The following is a 19,755-nucleotide window of genomic DNA, read 5'->3' as shown; positions in this document are numbered from 1 at the left end:
CGGGTTGTTCTCTGGAAAGAATGTGATTGGTAAGTGGGAGGCCTTCAAAGGAGAAATTTTAAGAGTGCAGAGTTTGTATATTCCTGTCAGGATTAAAGGCAAAGTGATTAAGAATAAGGAACCTTGGTTCTCAAGGGATATTGGAACTCTGATAAAGAAGAAGAGAGAGATGTATGACATTTATAGGAAATGGAGCAAATAAGGTGCTTGAGGAGTATAACAGTGCAAAAAATACTTAAGAAATAAATCAAGAGGGCTAAAAGAAGACATGAGGTTGCTTTGGCAGTCAAGGTGAAGGATAATCCAAAGAGCTTCTACAGGTATATTAAGAGCAAAAGGATAGTAAGGGATAAAATTGGTCCTCTTGAAGATCAGAGTGGTCTGCTATATATGGAACCAAACGAAATGGGGGAGATCTTAAATGGGTTTTTTGTGTCTGTATTTACTGAGGAAACTGGCATGGAGTCTATGGAAATAAGGCAAAGAAGTTGCGAGGTCATGGAACCTGTTCAGATTGAAGAGGATGAGGTGCTTGCTATGCTGAGGCAAATTAAAGTGGATATATCCCCGGGACCTGATAGGGTATTCCCTCAGACCTTGAAGGAGACTAGTGTTGAAATTGCAGGGGCCCTGGCAGATATATTTAAAATGTCAGTATCTACGGGTGAGGTGCTAGAGGATTGGACAATAGCTCATGTTGTTCCGTTGTTTAGAAAAGGTTCTAAAAGTAATCTGGGAAATTATAGGCCGGTAAGTTTGACGTCGCTAGTAGGTAAGTTATTGGAAGGAGTACTAAAAGATAGGATCTACAAGTATTTGGACAGACAAGGACTTATTAGGGAGAGTCAACATGTCTTTGTGTGTAGTAGGTCATGTTTGACAAATCTGTTGGAGTTTTTCAAGGAGGTTACCAGGAAAGTGGATGAAGGGAAGGCAGTGGATGTTGTCTACATGGACTTCAGGAAGGCCTTTGACAAGGTCCCGCATGGGAGGTTAGTTAGGAAGATTCAGTCACTAGGTATACATGGAGAAGTAGTAAATTGGATTAGACATTGGCTCAATGGAAGAAGCCAGAGAGTGGTAGCAGAGGATTGCTTCTCTGAGTGGAGGCCTGTGACTAGTGGTGTGCCACAGGGATCAGTGCTGGGTCCATTGTTATTTGTCATCTATATCAATGATCTGGATGATAATATGGTAAATTGGATCAGCAAATTTGCTGATGATACAAAGATTAGAGGTGCAGTGGACAGTGAGGAAGGTTTTCAAAGCTTGCAGAGGGATTTGGACCAGCTGGAAAATGGGCTGAAGAGTGGCAGATGGAGTTTAATACAGACAAGTGTGAGGTATTGCACTTTGGAAGGATAAACCAAGGTAGAGCATTCAAGGTAAATTGTAGGGCACTGAGGAGTGCAGTAGAACAGAGGGATCTGGGAATACAGATACAAAATTCCCTAAAAGTGGCGTCACAGGTAGATAGGGCCGTAAAGAGAACTTTTGGTACATTGGCCTTTATGAATCAAAGTATTGGGTATAAGAGTTGGAATGTTATGGTGAGGTTGTATAAGGTTGTATGAGGCCGAATTTGGAGTATTGTGTGCAGTTTTGGTCACCAAATTACAGGAAGGATATTAATAAGGTTGAAAGAATGCAGGGAAGGTTTACAAGGATTTTGCCGGGACTTGAGAAACTGAGTTACAGAGAAAGGTTGAATAGGTTAGGACTTTATTCCCTGGAGCGTAGAAGAATGAGGGGAGATTTGATAGAGGTATATAAAATTATGATGGGTATAGATAGAGTGAATGCAAGCAGGCTTTTTCCGCTGAGGCTAGGGGAGAAAAAATCCAGAGGACATGGGTTAAGGGTGAAGGGGGAAAAGTTTAAAGGGAACATTAGGTGGGGGGCTTCTTCACACAGAGAGTGGTGGGAGTGTGAAATGAACTGCCAGATGAAGTGGTAAATGTGGGCTCACTTTTAACATTTAAGAAAAACTTGGACAAGTACATAGATGAGAGGTGTATGGAGGGATATGGTCCAGGTGCAGGTCAGTGGGACTAGGCAGAAAAATGGTTTGGCACAGCCGAGAAGGGCCAAAAGGCCTGTTTCTGTGCTGTAATGTTCTATGGTTCTATGGTTCTAAAGCAATTTAAGTATTAGCTTCAAAATTGTGTTGCTTACAAGAAAATGGAAACAATTTATAAGTCAAGAATTGCATAGAATAAATACTGGTTTTTATTGGTCATTTTTAAAAGCAAAACAAGCCCTTTATATAAAGTCATTTGCTGAGACTAAAGTATACTGAATAAGATAAGAAATATTATTTTGTTTTCTTCACTTGACGATAATCTGAAGGACTATCAGCCAATTGTAGAAGCCAACTGATTTATAGTTCAACAGGATCTATGACAACTGAACTTGAACAACAATGCTTTGATTCATCATGTAGCTTAATATATGAAACAATTCCAGTAAAGGATTCACTGTAATTCATACGTCATCAGCTATAAATTAGTGTAAGCTGTTTTGAGCCAAAAGTCACAATAACCTAAGCAGCTTTATGTAAATACACTGGAATTTATGTAATTGTCTCAGTTGGTGATTCATCATCTCAGATTTAAACCATCATTATTTGTTGGATATAAAGTCATTAAAAATGAATACAACTTTTATTTGAAGATACAAAAATGAAGTGATTTTATTTACTCTGCACTCACTAGAAAGAGCCTTAAGCAAACCAGTCATTGCTCATCTGACAAAGCTGAAAATTCAATCATTCAGTCACCAAGAACCTCAAACAAGTTCTTTCAAAATTATTTAACATAAATTTGCTAAAGTAATCATTACAGAAACTTTTGGTAGAAATACTTTCAAATAATAAGATAAGAAATGTTTTACTTTTAAGTGAGATTTGGTATTTACCTCATTTCTATCTCTTGTTTCTCTCATTCATTTTGAGAAATTTTGAGAAAATTTGGGGGATTTCCCTCATAACATTGTAAATTAATCACTGAGTCATGGCTGAAAGAAGGCCATATTTGGGAGTTTAATATCAAATGATATACTTTGTGTCAAAAGGCAAAGTATATCATTTGATGTAGATGGGGATGTGGCTCTGTTGGTAAGAGAAGGAATTACATCTTCAGAAAGAGATGACAGAAGAAACTGTTGAATCTTTGTGGGTGGAATTAAGAAATTGCAAGTGTGAAAAAAACAATATGGGAATTGTATATAGGCCTCAAAATAGTAACCAAGATGTGTGATTGAGATTGCAAAGGGAGCTGGAAAAGGCATGTAATGAGGGTAATAACACAATTGTAATGGGGGATTTCAATAGGCCAGGGATTGGGCAAATCAAGTTGGTGTCAGATCGCAAGAGAGGGAATTTGTTGAATGCCTGTGAGATGGCTTTCTGGAGCAGTGGTGCTTGAGCCTACTCAGGGAAAGCCTATCTTAAATTGAGTGTTATGCAATAACCCAGATCTTATTAGGGAGCTTAATGTAAAGGAACCCTTAGGAGGCAGTGATCATAATATGATTGAATTCATACTGCAATTTGAGAGGGAGGAGCATAAGTCACAGGTATCAATATCGCAATGGAATAAAGGGAATTACAAAGGCAAGAGAGAGGAGCTCGCCCAAGTTGATTGGAGGAGAATCCTGGTGGAGATGATGGCACAGCAGAAACGGCCTGAAGTTTCTGGGAATAGTTCACAGGCCGCAGGATAGATGTGTCCATCAGAGGAAGATGTTCTCAAATGGCAGGGGTAGACAACCCTGGCTGACAAAGGACTGCATAATAGCCAAGGAAAGTGCATATAAGGTAGCAAAAGTGAGTGGGAATTTTGATGATGGAGAAGTTTTTAAAATACAACAAAAGGCAACTAAAAAAGCTATAAGAAGGGAAAAGATGAAATATGATGGCAAACTAGCCAAAAAAATAAAGCTAGATACTAAAAGTTTTTTCAGTTATATAAAGAGTAAAAGGAAAGTGAGAGTTAGTAATGGGGGACAAAGAAATGGCAGATGAGGTACTTTGCATCTATCTTCACTGTGGAAGACACTACCAGTATGCCAGGTGTCCATGAGTATCAGGGAGCAGGAGTGAGTGCCATCGCTATTACAAATGAAATGTTCTAGGCAAACTCAAAGGTCTTAAGTTGGATAAGTCACATGGACCTGATGGACTACATCCCAAAGTCTTGAAAGAGGTTGCTAAAGAGATAACAGATGCATTGGTCATGATCTTTCAAGAATCATTTGATTTTGGCATGTTCTCGGAGGACTGGAAGATTGCAAATGTCATGCCATTCTTCAAGAAGCAAGGAATGCAAAAGAAAGGAAATTATAGGCCTGTTAGTGTAACCTCAGTGGTTGAGAAAGTGTTGGAGTTTATTATTAAGGATGAGGTTTTGGGGTACTTGGAGAATAATGATAAAAAAAAATACAAAGTCAGCATGGTTTCTGTAAAGGGAAATCATGCTGATCAAATCTGTTAAGTTCTTCAAGGAAGTAACAAAGTAGACAAAGGAGCATGCAAGCTCAATTTTAATGTTTAAGAGGAGTTTAGATATGTATGGAGAGTAGGGATATGGAGGGCTATGGTCCTGGTGCAGGTCGATGGGGGTAGGCAGTTTAGGCAGTCCTGTGCTGTACTTCTTTATGACTCTATAACTGCTTAATTGGACACAAACAATTCAGTGCTTCATGGTAGGGAGATTTGAACTCCATCCCTTCTCAGCTACAGTTCCTAATGCTGTTGCTTTCTCTATAGATGCTGCCTGACCTGCTGAGTAATTCCAGGTTTCATTTTTCTCTAGGTATCAACATTGACGACACAACAACAAAATTCAATGATCCAAACGTATGAGGCATCGCACCAACAACTAGAGTTGTGCTATGTACTTTGATTTCAAACATTACATCCACTGCTTTGCCTTCATCAACTTAACTGGCAACTTCCTCAAAAAAATCTATAGGATTGGTTAGACATAACCTACCATGCATAAAGACATGCCCACTATCCTCAATTAGTCAATGTCTATCCAAATACTTACATATCCAGCACTTTAGAACACCTTCCAAATCCACTATGGACTGTCCCAAGCCCAGCTGTGAAAGAAGGAGTGTTGGAAATGGTGTTAGTAACCCCATTCCATTACAAATCCAGTACTACAGAAATGCCGACAGAAGATCCAAAGATTTCATCCCTGGGAGAGGTAAAATACACTAAGAAGATGAGCTACACCTGGGAAAACCTGAAAGACTGGTCCAGGACAGAGGAGTCTGGTGAGATGCTGTTGGCGGCCCATGCCCCAGTAGAGGTGAAGGATATAAGAAGAAGAATACCTTCTAATAGCTTTCCCACTATTGATGTCAGGCTCACTGGCCTATAATTTCCTGGATTACATTTAGAACCTTTCTTAAACAGTGGAATAATATTAGCTATCCTCCAATCCTCTGGTACCTCAGCTGTCACTATGGATGATTTAAATATTGCTCTTAGGGCCCCTTCAATTTCTGCACTTGCCTCCAACAGGGTCCGAGGCAACAACTTGCCAGGCCCTGGGGATTTATCCACCCTAATTTGCCTGAAGACAACAAACATCCCCAATTCTGTAAACTATTTAGGGTCCAATACTTTGCTGCTGCTTTTTCTCACTTTGAATGTCTCTGTGTCCATATCCTGAGTAAATACAGATGCAAAATTCCATTTATGATCTCTCCCATCTCTTCTGGCTCCACACATGGATTACCATTCGGCTCTTCCAGAGGCCCAAATTTTCCCTTGCAATCTTGTCCTTAACATCTGTAGAATCCCTTAACCTTGTCTGTTAGGGAAGCTTCATAACTTCTTTTTGCACTCCTGATTTCTTTTTAAAGTGTTCTCTTGCATTTCTTAAACACTCCATAAGTATGTCATTTGTTGCTGCCTGCTAACACCTGCTACGCAGTGAAACCTACCAAATGTTGAAAGGTCTAGATAGGGTGGATGTGCAGAGGATGTTTCCTATGGTAGGGTATCCAGAACTAGAGGACACAGACTCAGAATTGAGAGGCAACCTTTTATAACAGAGGTAAGGAGGTATTTTTTCAGCCAGGGAGTAGTGAATCTGTGGAATGCTCTGCCACAGACTGCGCTAGAGGCCAAGTTTATGGGTATATTCAAAGCGGAAGTTGATTGTTTCCTGAGTGGCCAGAGCATCAAAGGATATGGTGAAAAGGCAGGTGTATGGGGTTGAGTGGCCTCTGGGATCAGCCATAATGGAATGGCAGAGCAGACTCAATGGCCTAATTCTGCTCCTATGTCTTATGTTCTTCTGCACCTCCTTTTTTTTTTCTTAACTGGAGCCTCAATATTTCTTGAAAACCATGGCTCCCTAACCCTGTTATCCAGGCCTTTTTATTGACAGGAACAGACAAACCCTGTGCTCTCAAAAGTTCACTTTTGAAGTTCTCCCACTAACAGACCAGTAATGGCTGGAATTTCTGGAAGCAATTTGGAAAGCACCAGATATATACATCCCAAAGTGTAAGAAGTATTCTAAAGGGAAGATGACTAACAAGAGCATGGCTAACAAGAGAAGTCAAAGCCAACATAAAAGCCAAAGAGAAGGCATATAATAGATCAAAGATTAGTGGGAAGTTAGAGGATTGGGAAACTTGTAAAAACCAACAGAAGGCAACTACCAAAGTCATTAAGAAGGTAAAGATGGAATACAAAAGTAAGCTAACCAATAATATTAAAGAGGATACCAAAAATTTCTTCAGATACATAAAGTGTAAAAAAGAGGCAAGAGTGGATATCAGAGCGCTGGAAAATGATGTGGGAGAGGTAGTAATGGGGGTCAACGAAATAGTGGATGAACTGAATATATATTTTGCATCAGTCTTCATTGTGGAAGACACAAGTAGTATGATGGAAATTCATGGTGGAAGGAGGCATGGATTGTGTGAAGTTTCCAAGCCTAGAGAGAAGGTTCTCGGGAATTGAAAGGTCTGAAGGTAGATAAGTCACCTGGACTAGATGGTGTATATCCCAGAATTCTGAAAGATGTGGCTGAAGAGATCAAGGAGGCATTACTGATGACCTTTCAAGTGTTCTCCTACACAAACTTCTATCACCTAACCTGTCTTATTCCCTAAGAGATCAAGTATCACACACTTTCTCATTGGGTCTTCTATGTACTGATTAAGGAAACTTCCCTGAAAACATTTAATACACTCCTACCCATCTTGTCCTTTTACAGTATGGGTGTCCCAGTCAATATTTGAAAAGTTATAAATCACCTACAACAACAACTTTTCTTGCAACAGTATGTGCAACTTATCTTGCAACTATCCAGTCCGGCCTCCCTATTGTTCTAACTGTGCAAATATAAAGAAGGAAAACAATAAATAAACTGGGGGAAAAATCTACCTACAGCTTTTTCCCTTCTCTTACTGAAGTCTTGAACAGCTAAAGCCTCAAAATTCCCCACTCTAACACTGTCTATTCCAACAATGGCTGCTCCACTTGCCCCTGCCTTATTTTAATTTGTACTTGATAATGAATCAATGTCTTGTATACTAAATCGGCGAACCCGAGGAAACTATGTCTTGCAAACAACAGGAATTCTGCAGATGCTGGAAATTCAAGCAACACACATCAAAGTTGCTGGTGAACGCAGCAGGCCAAGCAGCATCTATAGGAAGAGGCGCAGTCGACGTTTCAGGCCGAGACCCTTCGTCAGGACTATGTCTTCTCAGGTTTCAGGCTGCTGACTGGATACTACTCAAAAATGGATTTCATGTAGAAAAATAAACCTACTACTCACTGTGATAAAGACCCTCATAAAGCCACAAATGTAGCAACATTCAAGGATAAACAAATGTTTGCAGGATTTTTGTATTTTTGGAATGTAGTTTGAAGCTAATCTTTTCTAAACCCTGTGCCAAGATGTACAAGTGGTTCTGTTATAGAATCACATGCTTTGACTTAAATCTTTAGTAGAACCCCAAGGTTCCCAACATGGAGGCTTTGTTGATATTTTTCAAGAGTGCAGAATGAACAAGAGAATGTGGAAATGATAAACAAGGAGATCTGCCAGGCGAAGGAGAAAGCACAGAAAGGGTTGCATCAGGAAAGTGCATCCAAAATTGTTCAGGAAGCTATTCTTCCACACGCACCTCTGTGGGGATCGATGCCTAAGGAATCTTTGTGTATCTCGGGAGCTCCTGACACATGATGTAGGCATAGGTGTAGCCATAGTCCAAAAAAAGAACAATGGTGAATGTAGCTGTAATGTGCTAAGAGAACATCCCTTTTTTACACTCAACATCTCTCCAGGTTGGAGCAGGAGATATCTAAAGCAGAGCATATATGTATCAAGCCCTGATAAAAGAGAAAAAAAAACACATCATAATCATTGTCTATCATCTTGGTGCTAGTCTTCCTTGGATATTTTTCAAGTATACCTCTGCAGGGTCCCCTGTGACTGCAGAGTGGCTAGTGAAGGGGTGAATTCCATGTGAACAGTTTTTATTTCAGTCCTATCCGCTCGCACTCCCTCATCTCTCAATCTGGTGCATCAGCGATGAATGCATTGGTGTGGTCTCACCTGCCTCCTGTATTCCTGCAAAACTCAACAATTTCACCGTGTTCCTTTGACCTTCCCTTTCACCCTAGCGGAATCCACACTCAACAGTCAGTGCAATTTCTGCCACCCTCAAGGGGATTCTACCACTAGGCACATCTGCCTCGCTCCTCCACTTTCAAGTTTTGCAGGGAACTGTTCCCTTTATGAATGCCAAGTCCACTTTCATACCTGCAAACCACTCCACTTCTTAAAGCCCTTTCACCTGAAACTATGGGTGATGCAACATTTGCTTTCTTCCCTTTCCACCATCTAGCATTGCAAATCTGCTTTCCAGGAGAAGCTGCAATCTACTTGCACTTTTTCCAATCTAGTGTACTGCACTCAGTTGTCTCCAAAATAGTAGAGAATCTAAAGGCAGACTAGATGACTGGTTTGTGGAGTACTTGTGTTCAGTCCACTGAGGTGACCCCTAGCATCCCATTGTCTTGCACTTTAATTCTCCATCTTTCTCCTTCTCTGTCCCATTGGTCTGTGACCTCCTGCACTGTTACAAAAAGTTCCAAAGGAAGATAGAAGAAGATAGAGCACCTTAGATTCCATTTGAACACATTTCAGGATTCTGGACTAAATATTCATACCAGTCCTGAAAGTGCAATTCAACTTACAAAACTAACTTGCATCTACTTGATTTATGTGGTCAGAGCAAGTTTGCTCAGAATTTGTGCATTTTAGTTGGCATGGATCAGTTGTGCTGAAAGACCTACTTCTGTGCTATGTGACTATGACTCTATGACTGACTTACTGAGAAGTAGGTTTGCCGTTAGAATCAAACAACATTGAGGAGACTTTTCCCACTTTTGTCTAGCGATGTCCACATAGTGACCTTGCTGTCAGGCTTTTTTTTGAATTTTGAAGTCATTTGGAAGTCAACCCAGGAGATTATTCAGGGTGGCATGATAGCCTAATGGTTAGCACAACACTTTACAGTACAAGTGACAGGTGTTCAATTCCTATCACTGCCTGTAAGGAGTATGTACTTTCTTCCTGTGACCGTGAGTGTTTCCTCTGGGTGCTCTGGTTTTCTCCCGCAATCCAAAGACATACTGGTTGGTAGGTTAATAGGTCATTGTAAAATTATCCCATGATTAGGCTAGGAATAAATGGAGGGATTGCTGGGTGGCATACCTCAAAGGGCCAATGTATCTCAATAAATAAATAAAATTATGTTGACAATATTTCTCACAAATAGGTCAGCTTTTGTCATATTGATCGAATAGTTGCCAAATTATCTTCCAGTTTTATTGAAGAAATATCATTGCCAATTACAATAAAATTCTAATAATCTTCTATCACATTGTTCAGAAATTCTTACCATTTGGCAAGAGGTTCACCTCTTTCCGTTGCTTCCTTTAACTTAACTGAAGGCTTTGTCTTACATTCACTTCTAATCTCTGGGGCTCTATCTGTCCTGACTCCAATGTTCCTTTTAAACACACTGGGGCCCTGCTCCCCACTGTCCCTTTAAATTCACCAAACCCAATTTCTTTCTCTCCATCTAAATTCATAAGGGCCTATTTCTTTTTCACTCTTTCCTTGCTTCCCCTTTTAATTTTCTGTGGCTCCCAGTTAAGGACAAGCATCATAGTCAGAAAATATGTAGACTCAGTTACCATTTGTTACAAACAAGGACCAGCTTTCAAGTTGTCCTCAAATATAAGCTACAAACAGTACTCAGTTTTGTAATTACAAGGTCAGCTGTATAACAAATACAACAGTGGGAAGCCAGTTTACAAAAATGTTTTGGAAACTAGCATGATCATGTGAAATCCATGTATGCTAAACATACAAACATAGAACTATCTTAATTGGACGGCATCAAATCAAGCTTCTTTCTCTCAGCCATCCGATTCCTAAATGGACATTGAACCCTTGAACACTATCTCACTTTTTAAATATATATTGTTTCTGTTTTTTGCATGATTTTTAATCTATTCAATATATGTATACTATAATTGATATACTTATTTATTATTATTGTATTGTTTTTCTTCTACATTATGTATTGCATTGAACTGCGGCTGCTAAGTTAACAATTTCCACAACATATGCCGGTGATAATGCCCCTCCCACTTTCAAATCTCTTACTATCTCTTCTTTCAGTTAGTCCTGATGAAGGGTCTTGGCCCGAAACATCAACTGTACCTCTTCCTATAGATGCTGCCTGGCCTGCTGTGTTCACCAGCAACTTTTGTGTGTGTTGCCGGTGATGATAAACCTGATTCTGATTCTGTTCTTGTTATGTGTCCATAATTTGCTCCATGTGCCCCATAATGGAGCCTGGCACTGCATCTGTGTGATCAGTGAGTCTTTGCACAAGTTCCAACTTGTTGTTGTTGGTAAATGCCATGAGTCATCATTGACTCATGGCAACCCTATGGATAATTGCCTTAAATGAGTTTTGATCCTCACCAAGACAGCTCTTTGTAGATAATGTTGTGATCATAGCCGTCCTTGTGTCCATCCACCTGATTGGTGGCCTTCCTCTCTTCCATTGTCTTTCCACCTTGTTGAGCATGATATCCTATTCCTGGGAGCTGTTTCTTCGCACAATGTGCCCATAGTACGATGTGCGGGGTCTTGTCATTTGAGCCTCCAGGAGAGACTTGGTTTGATTTTGTTGAGGACCGATTTGTCTGTTCTGTGAGAGGTCCATGAGATGTGTAGTATTTTTCTCCAGCACCACAGTTCAAAGACATCAATATGCTTCCTAACCTATGTCATTGAGAACAGAATTGCCTGCACAAGTTGAATCTTTATTATGTGGAGGTAGATTCCTGTTCCCAAGGATCTTCTCTAAATCCTTCATGGCTGCTCTGCCAAGTGGATTCTTTGTTGGATTTCTTGACTGCTTACCACATTGGGCTTTAGTCAGTGATCCAAGTAATTTGAAATTATCAACCATTTCATTTTCCTCGACATCAGGATTGAAATTTGAAGTGCTTCCAGCAGTCATAATCTTAGCCTTCTTCAGATTAAGGTGCAGACCCATCTTGAGGCTATGTTCCTTGATGTTAGTTAGCAGTTGCTTCAGGTCTTCCTTGTTTTCAGCTGGTATTGTCGTGTCATCAGCATAATGAAGGTTACTTATGATTCTGCCACCAATTCTCACCCCTCGATTCTCCTTGTAGACTCCTGCTTCTGAGAATTTGTGCAAATTACACAGGCAGGGGGAAAGAATACAGCCTTGACGTACCCCTTCATGGATGCTGAACCATTCTGTTTCTCCTGGTTCCATTCAAATTGATGCTTCTTGATTGATATAAAGATTGCAAATAAGGACGATCAAATGCACCGGTATAGCCATGTGTCTTAATGTGATCCATGGTTTGTTGTGATCAAAGGCTTTGCTGTAGCCAATTAAGCACATGTAGATGTGCTTCGGGTATTCTTTTGTCTTCTTGAGAATCTATCTCACATCTGCAATGATGTCTCTTGTTCCCCTTCCTTTCCTGAAACCTGCTTGCACTTCAGGAAGCTCGTGCTCTAAATAAGGTTGAAGTCTTTTCTGAATGATCTTTAGTAAAATCTTGCTGGCATGAGGAATGAGGGTAATTGTACTATAATTTCCACACTCCATTGGATAACCTTTCTTCAATATTGGTAAAAGGAATGACTTCCTCCATTCCCTTGGCCATGACGTTGGTTTGCAAATCAGCCAACAGAGCGTTATCAGTATTGCAACAGCTGTGTCTGATTGCTGTGGTGTTTAACTGGAATTCCATCAACCCCAGGTGCTTTGTTCTTTGGTCCAGCTTTTAATGTTACTTCAACTTCTTTCTTCATCACCGTCAGATCCTGATTGTAAGATGTAGGATGATACTTCTGATGTAGTTGATCTTTTTGGTATAATGACTCACAGTATTCCTTCCATCATTGTTTGATCTTCTCAGATTCGTTGAGGATGGCACTTTGTCCATCTTTCAGCATTCCCATGTGAAGCTGGAATTTTCTCTTCAGATCTCGTAGCTTTACATGGACAAGATCAGCTTTGCAGCACTTTGCAAAAATGATTTTTTTCCTCAATTATTGAAGGATTTACATAAACATCTTTGTAATGTGCCTGCATTTGCTGTTGCTTTGGGAAAGTTGTGCTCTGGCCCTCCATTTTCAAAGTATGCACTGTTGTATCTGTTCAGTGCAGCTCCTCAGCTTGTGCTCATGTGTTCTCTACTGCCCTACACATTCACAGAATTTTCCAGCATCAAATCTTTTTTGTCGAGCAATCTTCCTCTGGGTCCACTATCTTTAATTCCACAAACTATTTTGTTTCTAACAAATGAATCTCTCAAATCTCTAAACTCACAAGAATTACTCAGTGTGTGAAGCTCAGCTAAGTATTAGTCAAAGCTAACACCCTGTTTCTGGTCACAGGGAGAAAAATTGTATTTCTTAAATATGATGTTTTTACTGGAGACAAAATGCTGTCCAAATGTTGTTATCATAGTATCCAATGTAAAGGCTGTCTCAACAATTTTAAAGCTGTTATAGATGTCGAAAGCATCTTCCCCAATTACATGTAGAAAAAAAGATACTTCCAATTTTTCATCAGTCCTGCCCATCCTGCGAGCCACTAAATATATATTGAATTGCTGTTTGAAGCATTTACAGTTATCCATTAGATTGCCGGTAAACTGCATAGTGCAGGAGAATTTAGCCTATCCATAACAGGAATTTTTGGTCTCTCACCTGAATTTCTTGGTGAATCCAGTGAACTTGGGACAATGTTCCCTGTTGCCGTTGTGGCCGTTCTTCTTCTCTCTGTCAGAATTAGCGTCTCTTTCTCAGCTGTGCGTGGTATTCATTTATTGTTTGTGTTTAGACTTCACACCGACTTCTGACACAATAGTATATTTGTTCTTAATAATGGAAAACCTGGCATGAGTAAACACTGGCGCATTTTATTAGCAGAACTCAACTAGCTCAGACTGTTCAACTAGTACGAGTGCAACCCACTCACTTCTGTACTGGTGTGAACCATCCGCACTGCCCATTGAAATTATTTATGTGTACACACATAATAACACATTCATTAGGACTTGAAAAGAAAGGGGAAGATGCCAGAATAAGAAGGTAGGGGGAGGTGAAGGAGGGCAAGCAAGAAGCTGATGGGTGGAGCTAGATGAGTGGGAGAGGAGGTATTAGGTAAGTAGCTGGGAGGTGATAAGTGGAAAAGGAAAAGTGGAAAAGTGGAGAAAAAAGGAATCTGATAGGAGAGGAGAATAGATCATAGGAGAAAGCGAAGAAGGAAGGGCACCGGGGGAATTGATAGGCAGGTAGGGAGAAGTAGTAAGAGGCCAAAGTGAGGAATTAAAGAAGAGGGAAGGGGGAGGGGAAAGGGATAACTGGGTTGGAAAAATTTGTGTTCATGATTGGAGGTGACAATGTTGGCATATGATGTGTTGCTCCTCCAACATGGCATAAGAGGAGAGTATGGACCAACAAGTTGGAACAGGAACTGGAATGGGGATACGAATTGAAATGGTTGGCCACCAGGAAATTCTGCTTTTTGTGGATGGGGCTGGCGTGCTCAACAATGCAGTTCCCCAATGTACGTTGGGTCTCACCAGTGTAAAGGAAGCCACATCGGGAGCACCAGATACAGATACATAGGACCTCAACAGACTCACAGGTGAAATGTTGCCTCACCTGGAAGTAGTGTTTGGAGCCCTGAATGAAGGTGAGGGGGGAGGTGAATAGACAGGTGTAGCACTTCTGCTGCTTGCAGGGATAAATACAGGAAGATGATGAGTGCGGTGGGAGAAATGGAAAGGAGAATCACGGAGGTTGGGATTCCTGCAGAAAGTGGAGAGTGGGTGAGGGGTGCAGTAAAGATGTGTTTGGTAATAAGGTCCCACTGAAGATGGCAGAAGTTGCGATGAATGATGTTTTGGATGAGGAGGCTCATGGGGTGGTAGGTTAAGACAAGAGGAATATCACTGTAAAGGATTATTATTGTTAATAATAATTAACAATAATATTAATATTAAATTGAAGATAATTATTTAATCTGACTTTTAAGGAAATACATGGGGTAAGTGGAAAAGTTGACATAGGACACAATATCATAATTAGATTATATTTGGCATAATTATGGAAAGTTACAGTGATAAACTGCAGGCCATCTTCTAAATCAGTGAAAGCTAATTTAGCTAATTTATGCCCCCTAGTGGATGTGAAGGGAATAACTAGATGGAAACACATATCAGTGGGCAAAAATGAGCATAAATCTATCCGGTGACACCCAGACTTGCCTTTACATGAATAATTTTGATTGTTCTATGTCCACTGGAATGTATGGGAGCCCCCTGTGGGGGGCAGGGGGGACAACATCAGAATAGATGCATGGGAACTGATGTTGAGGACTCCAACTTCAAAACGCAAGCAAATAGAGGCAGTGAACTTGTTAAGTCTGAGTCAGGGACTCTGGTGTCTGAATGGACCAGGCATAATAGCAATCTATGTAGTAAACTGTGTACATGACATTGTAAGATTTCCAGGTGAAATATGGAAACAGGGAGTTGGTGGAAATTCAGGCACCAAGATGTGCCAATGTCAAATACAGGATCTTTTGGCACTTTGGCTGATTATTCACTTTCTTCCATTCACAAGCCAAACCCCTAGTAGGATATTGATTTGGCAGTTGAAATGGTGGAGTCAAGATACACAACCTGATTGTCACCTACAGATGTTCACTGTAGCCAGTCAGGTGAACCAGACATGCCAGGGTGCCAAGGGAAATACATTATGGGGGTTGTTCTCCACATCCCACACCAGCTGTGGAATAAGTCCTTTGCCCAATAACAAGTGCATGATAATACACAATAGAAACAGGGAGTTTTGATAGTGCTTCGCGATATCCAAGCCAAGCTATAATAATCAGTGAAGAACTAAGGGCTATTAAGACGAACAGATGCCATCAGGGAGGGAATCTCTAGGCCTGCTCAGAAGAGATAATAATTATGGTTGAACTTAGTAGTGGGTTCAAGCATTCTAACAAGTGTAATCTTGCAAATTAAGGATTAACACCAGGGTTGTGATTGTTAGTCTATCACAGGGAAAATGCCACATCGTCACATAGGCTAAATAGTGTCATAAGAATGGCCAGGAATGAGGTAATTCGGGGCCTCAGGAGGCCCATCACCGTGGGATACAAGGAATTGACAATACCAATGGCAGGAAATTTTACTGTACAGCAGAATGATTCAGGTAGGACCTTGAGGAGATTCATCAGGACTGAGCTGTCACAAACTCCACACCTCCATGCAGATTAGAGAGCTCTGCAGAAGGAAGGTGGGAAGGTGGTTCATGAATACTTTGAGAACACAACAACAATTCAGAAGCATGGCACTGAAGGAGCTGATATTCTCAAAAGACAGAATTGGTGAAAAAGGTGTGGATTTGGGGACTGAATGATCATGGCATCTGTGGATTAAGATTATTTTTAAAAAAATTTTTTAAAGATACAATGTGGAACAGGCCCTTCCAGTCCACTGAGCCACACCACCCACAACCCACCAATTAACCCTCGCCTCATCACAGGACAACCTACAATGACCAATTAACCTAATTAACTTAACCTACTATCCTGCATATTAACCTATTAATACTTGTTTCTATATCCCTATTTTGGTGGAATAGAGAACAGTACAAGAAGCTAAAGACCTTGATAATTGTCAGGCTGGTGGAAGGTAAGTGAAGAAGCAGCCATTGCTCCCAGGAGAAGCATTAGATGGTGTGATTTAGTAATGCTCCCTCAGATGTGACGAAGGGCCAATAGACAGGGACTGAAGAAGGAATCCCTGGAAATGATGAGAAAATGGCTGAAGTTTGTGATAGGGTCAAAATAAGCACCCTCCTTATAGAAAAAGGATAAGGAGAAATTAAGCCAAGACAATGTTGTAGCTTGAAGGCAACATTACTATAATAATTAGAGAAGCAAAGGGATGTGTATTTAATATTTCAGTAATATATGTTATATTGGAAACATACTGTTTGATTAAGCATTCTTTTTTGCTTATTTGCGATTGGTTTTTTTATTATCTTTTAATAAGGTACTAGTTGAATTAATGAAAGAAAAAATTATAGTTTTTACTAACGTTTTAAACTGGTATTTGTCACCATATGTAGTGTTTGACTTCAACTACTAGTGCCATTTACAGAATGGTTTATCACCCTTTCATTTTCCATTGGTTAAATGTTCACAAATGACACGTGCTATGACCATGTATCTTTTAATTGGCCCTTTGCTCATCGGAGGAAATTGCCTTAACTCAGTATAAAAGTGTCATTCTGTGCAAAACAAATTCACCATCTTGTCTTTGTCTCTTCCTGAGTTTCAGTTTTGTATGCTCTGTATCTGTTCCCTTGTTCAAACTTCAAATAAACAATCACAACTCTACAAGTTTTCACTTATTCTTCTACTCCTAAAAGAAACTGTTCATCAAAAAGTCACCAGATCCCACATTTATGTAATGAATTGCTGGTTATCTGTAAAAGTACATAAATGGCATATGTCATCACGCCACCATGTGATACATGCACATCTTACTTAAAGTAAAAACAAGGTTAGACTTGCATTCCCAGCTCTCTTATTTTCCTTTCAATTCATTTTTATGTTTTGGACTTACAAAATGTAACAGTGGTGATGTATTTTTAAAATGAACCCGAGGTGACTACCTGTGCAGCCTGTGCTCTTCAGGCAGACATAATTTAGTGGAAAAAAGGCAAAAAAACAGAAGAATTCACAGCATCATAAACAGTGATAATAATTATTTTAAAAAGAGCAGAGATGGCTGGCTACATACCAGCCATCTTCCTTTGATTACACACAGGTAACTGGATATTGTATGTGGAGTGAATTGAACAGTATTTTAAAGCAACTGGAACAGCCAATGAGAAGAGTGTCAATTTTGCTGAGTGCGTTGGATTTAAAGGCATACAGCTCTCTTAGAAATTTGACTGCTCCAACCAAATCAGCCAGAATGAGCTTTGCTGATACCATGAAAGTAACACAGGAGCATTTAGAACCAAATGCTTTAGGTTTCATAAGTGGAATCAAAAGGAGGGGAGTCCATTTCAGCATTCGTGGCTGCATTGAAGGGACTGTCAGAGTATTGTCAGTTAAGTGAGGGGCGTTATGATGCATTGAGGGATCATTCTGTTTGTGGAATCTTACAAGAAAGCATTCAAGAACGGCTCCTAACTGAAGCACAACTTATACTTTAAAGAGCAGTTGAAATTGCTGTATCAAATGAAACAGCAGACAAAGACACATTTGAGTTGTGTTCAGGAATAAAAGTGAGCATGAACAAGATTAGAACATCAAAACAGAAGCCTGTCTGGCTGAACAAATTGTGTTACTATTGTGGCGGGGGCTCACATATACCGAACTATTGCAGGTTAAAGAAGAGAAAAAGATAAGTCAAGATGCAGTTTCAAATCGAAACTGCATTTAGTTAATTAAAAATATGGTAATTCAAAGTACATTTATTATCAATGTGTGTATGCAGTATACAGTCCTGAGATTTGCTTTACCCACAGACAATCATGAAACAAAGAACAAGGAAACCAACTCATTAAAAGAAAAGCATCAAACACCTCTCACATGCCACAAGCAAAACAAAAAATCACACAAATGGCAAGAAAGTAAGGAGTGAAAATTGAGAATATGAAACACAAAATCAAAAGGCATATTTCAAGCAACACACACAAAATGCTGGTGGAATGCAGCAGGCCAGGCGGCATATTTCAATGCAGTTCGGCTCAGTGTTCATTATCTGCAGGCTGCCCCTAGAACTAGAAACTAGAACACATCACAAACCTGAATTCGAGTCCAAATATACAATCCCTGTTGATTATACCTCGATCTGGCCCCAACTGCTGAGGGCATCGAGCAAGAGAGAGAGAGAGATCACTTGAAACCAAAGACCTACCCTTGGGATCAGCAAATAGATGAAAATGAGAGACCCCTACTCCAGCATCAGCCAGCTGGAGGTTGGTAGACGGTGCTCAATGCTTGCTAACCTTCTGCACCCAACTCAATGATTTCAGTCTTCCTCATCACATTAACCGGCAGGAGATGGAGTCAATATTGGCCCATGCCCTCTTTCTAGGCTTCCTGGCCTCCATGCCACATGCTTTGGTCACAGCTTTGAGGATCACTGTCAGAGATGGGAAAGCATCAGATCGTCTGATCAGCCCAAAATCACACTGCCAGAATGTCAATATCAGGCTCTAACAGTAGCAGAACCATACCCGAAATAAAAAGATGTAAAAGAAGTGAAAGGAATTAATGAGAGTGACACAAGACTATGTAGCCTTGAGATTTACAATGTGAAAACTAACAACAGACAAGCAATATGGCTTACACCAGAAGTGAATGTTAAATTAATTAAAATGAAATTGGACACTGGTTCAGCTATTTCAGTCATTCTACAATATGAGTTTGAATGGTATTTGTAAGATATTAAATTGAAGCAGGCAGATATCCAAATAAGATCTTCTACTGGTGAAAAGATAACTCCATAAGATCATAAGATACAGGAGCAGAATTAGGACATCAAGTCTGCTCCACTATTTCATCACGGCTGGTCCCTTTTTCCTCTCAGCCCCAATCTCATGCCTTCTCTCTGTGTTCCTTCTTGTCATGACCAATCACGAATTATCAACCACTGCCTTAAATATACATAAAGATTTGGTCTCCACAGCTGGCTGTGGTAACGAATTCTACAGATTCCCAAAACTCTGTCTAAACAAGTTCCTTTTCATCTCCTTTCTAAAAGGACACCCCTCTATTCATAGGCTATGTCCTCTGGTCTTAGACTCTCCTACTATAGGGAACATCCTCTCCATATCCACTCCATCAAGGCCTTTTATGATTTGATAGGTTTCAGTTAGGTCACCCTGCATTCTTTTGAATTCTAGAGAATATAGGCCCACAGCTATCAAACGTTCATCATATGGCAAAACATTCAATCTTGGAATAATTTTTGTGACACTCCTTTGAACTCTTTCCACTTTCAGCACATCCTTTCTCAGACAAGGGGCTTAAAACTGCTCACAATATTACAAGTGAGGCCTCACCAGTACTTTATAAATTCTCAACATTACATCCTTGCTTTCA

The 19,755-nt window shown here is 40.1% G+C and overlaps 1 protein-coding gene across 2 annotated transcripts in view; it reads right to left on the bottom strand.

The window, feature by feature from the left end:
- LOC134343638 (uncharacterized) overlaps positions 1–19,755 on the bottom strand; it is a 67,305-nt gene that overhangs the window by 32,741 nt on the left and 14,809 nt on the right. The window contains exons 1-2 of one of the 2 annotated variants that reach the window (XM_063042402.1): positions 13,320–13,403; positions 5,052–5,106 (exon numbers count right to left, since the gene is read on the bottom strand). The exons of the other annotated variant lie outside the window; for it this stretch is intronic. The gene's annotated coding sequence lies outside the window, so the exon portion shown is untranslated. Of the gene's footprint in view, positions 1–5,051; positions 5,107–13,319; positions 13,404–19,755 lie in introns of those variants that run through there. 2 annotated transcript variants of the gene reach the window in all.

Source organism: Mobula hypostoma, chromosome 3 (genome assembly GCF_963921235.1).
Source record: "Mobula hypostoma chromosome 3, sMobHyp1.1, whole genome shotgun sequence".
Taxonomy (NCBI): Eukaryota; Metazoa; Chordata; class Chondrichthyes; order Myliobatiformes; family Myliobatidae; genus Mobula; species Mobula hypostoma.
Note: the sequence above shows the minus strand (reverse complement) of the source record. Positions and strands in the feature narration are given on the sequence as shown.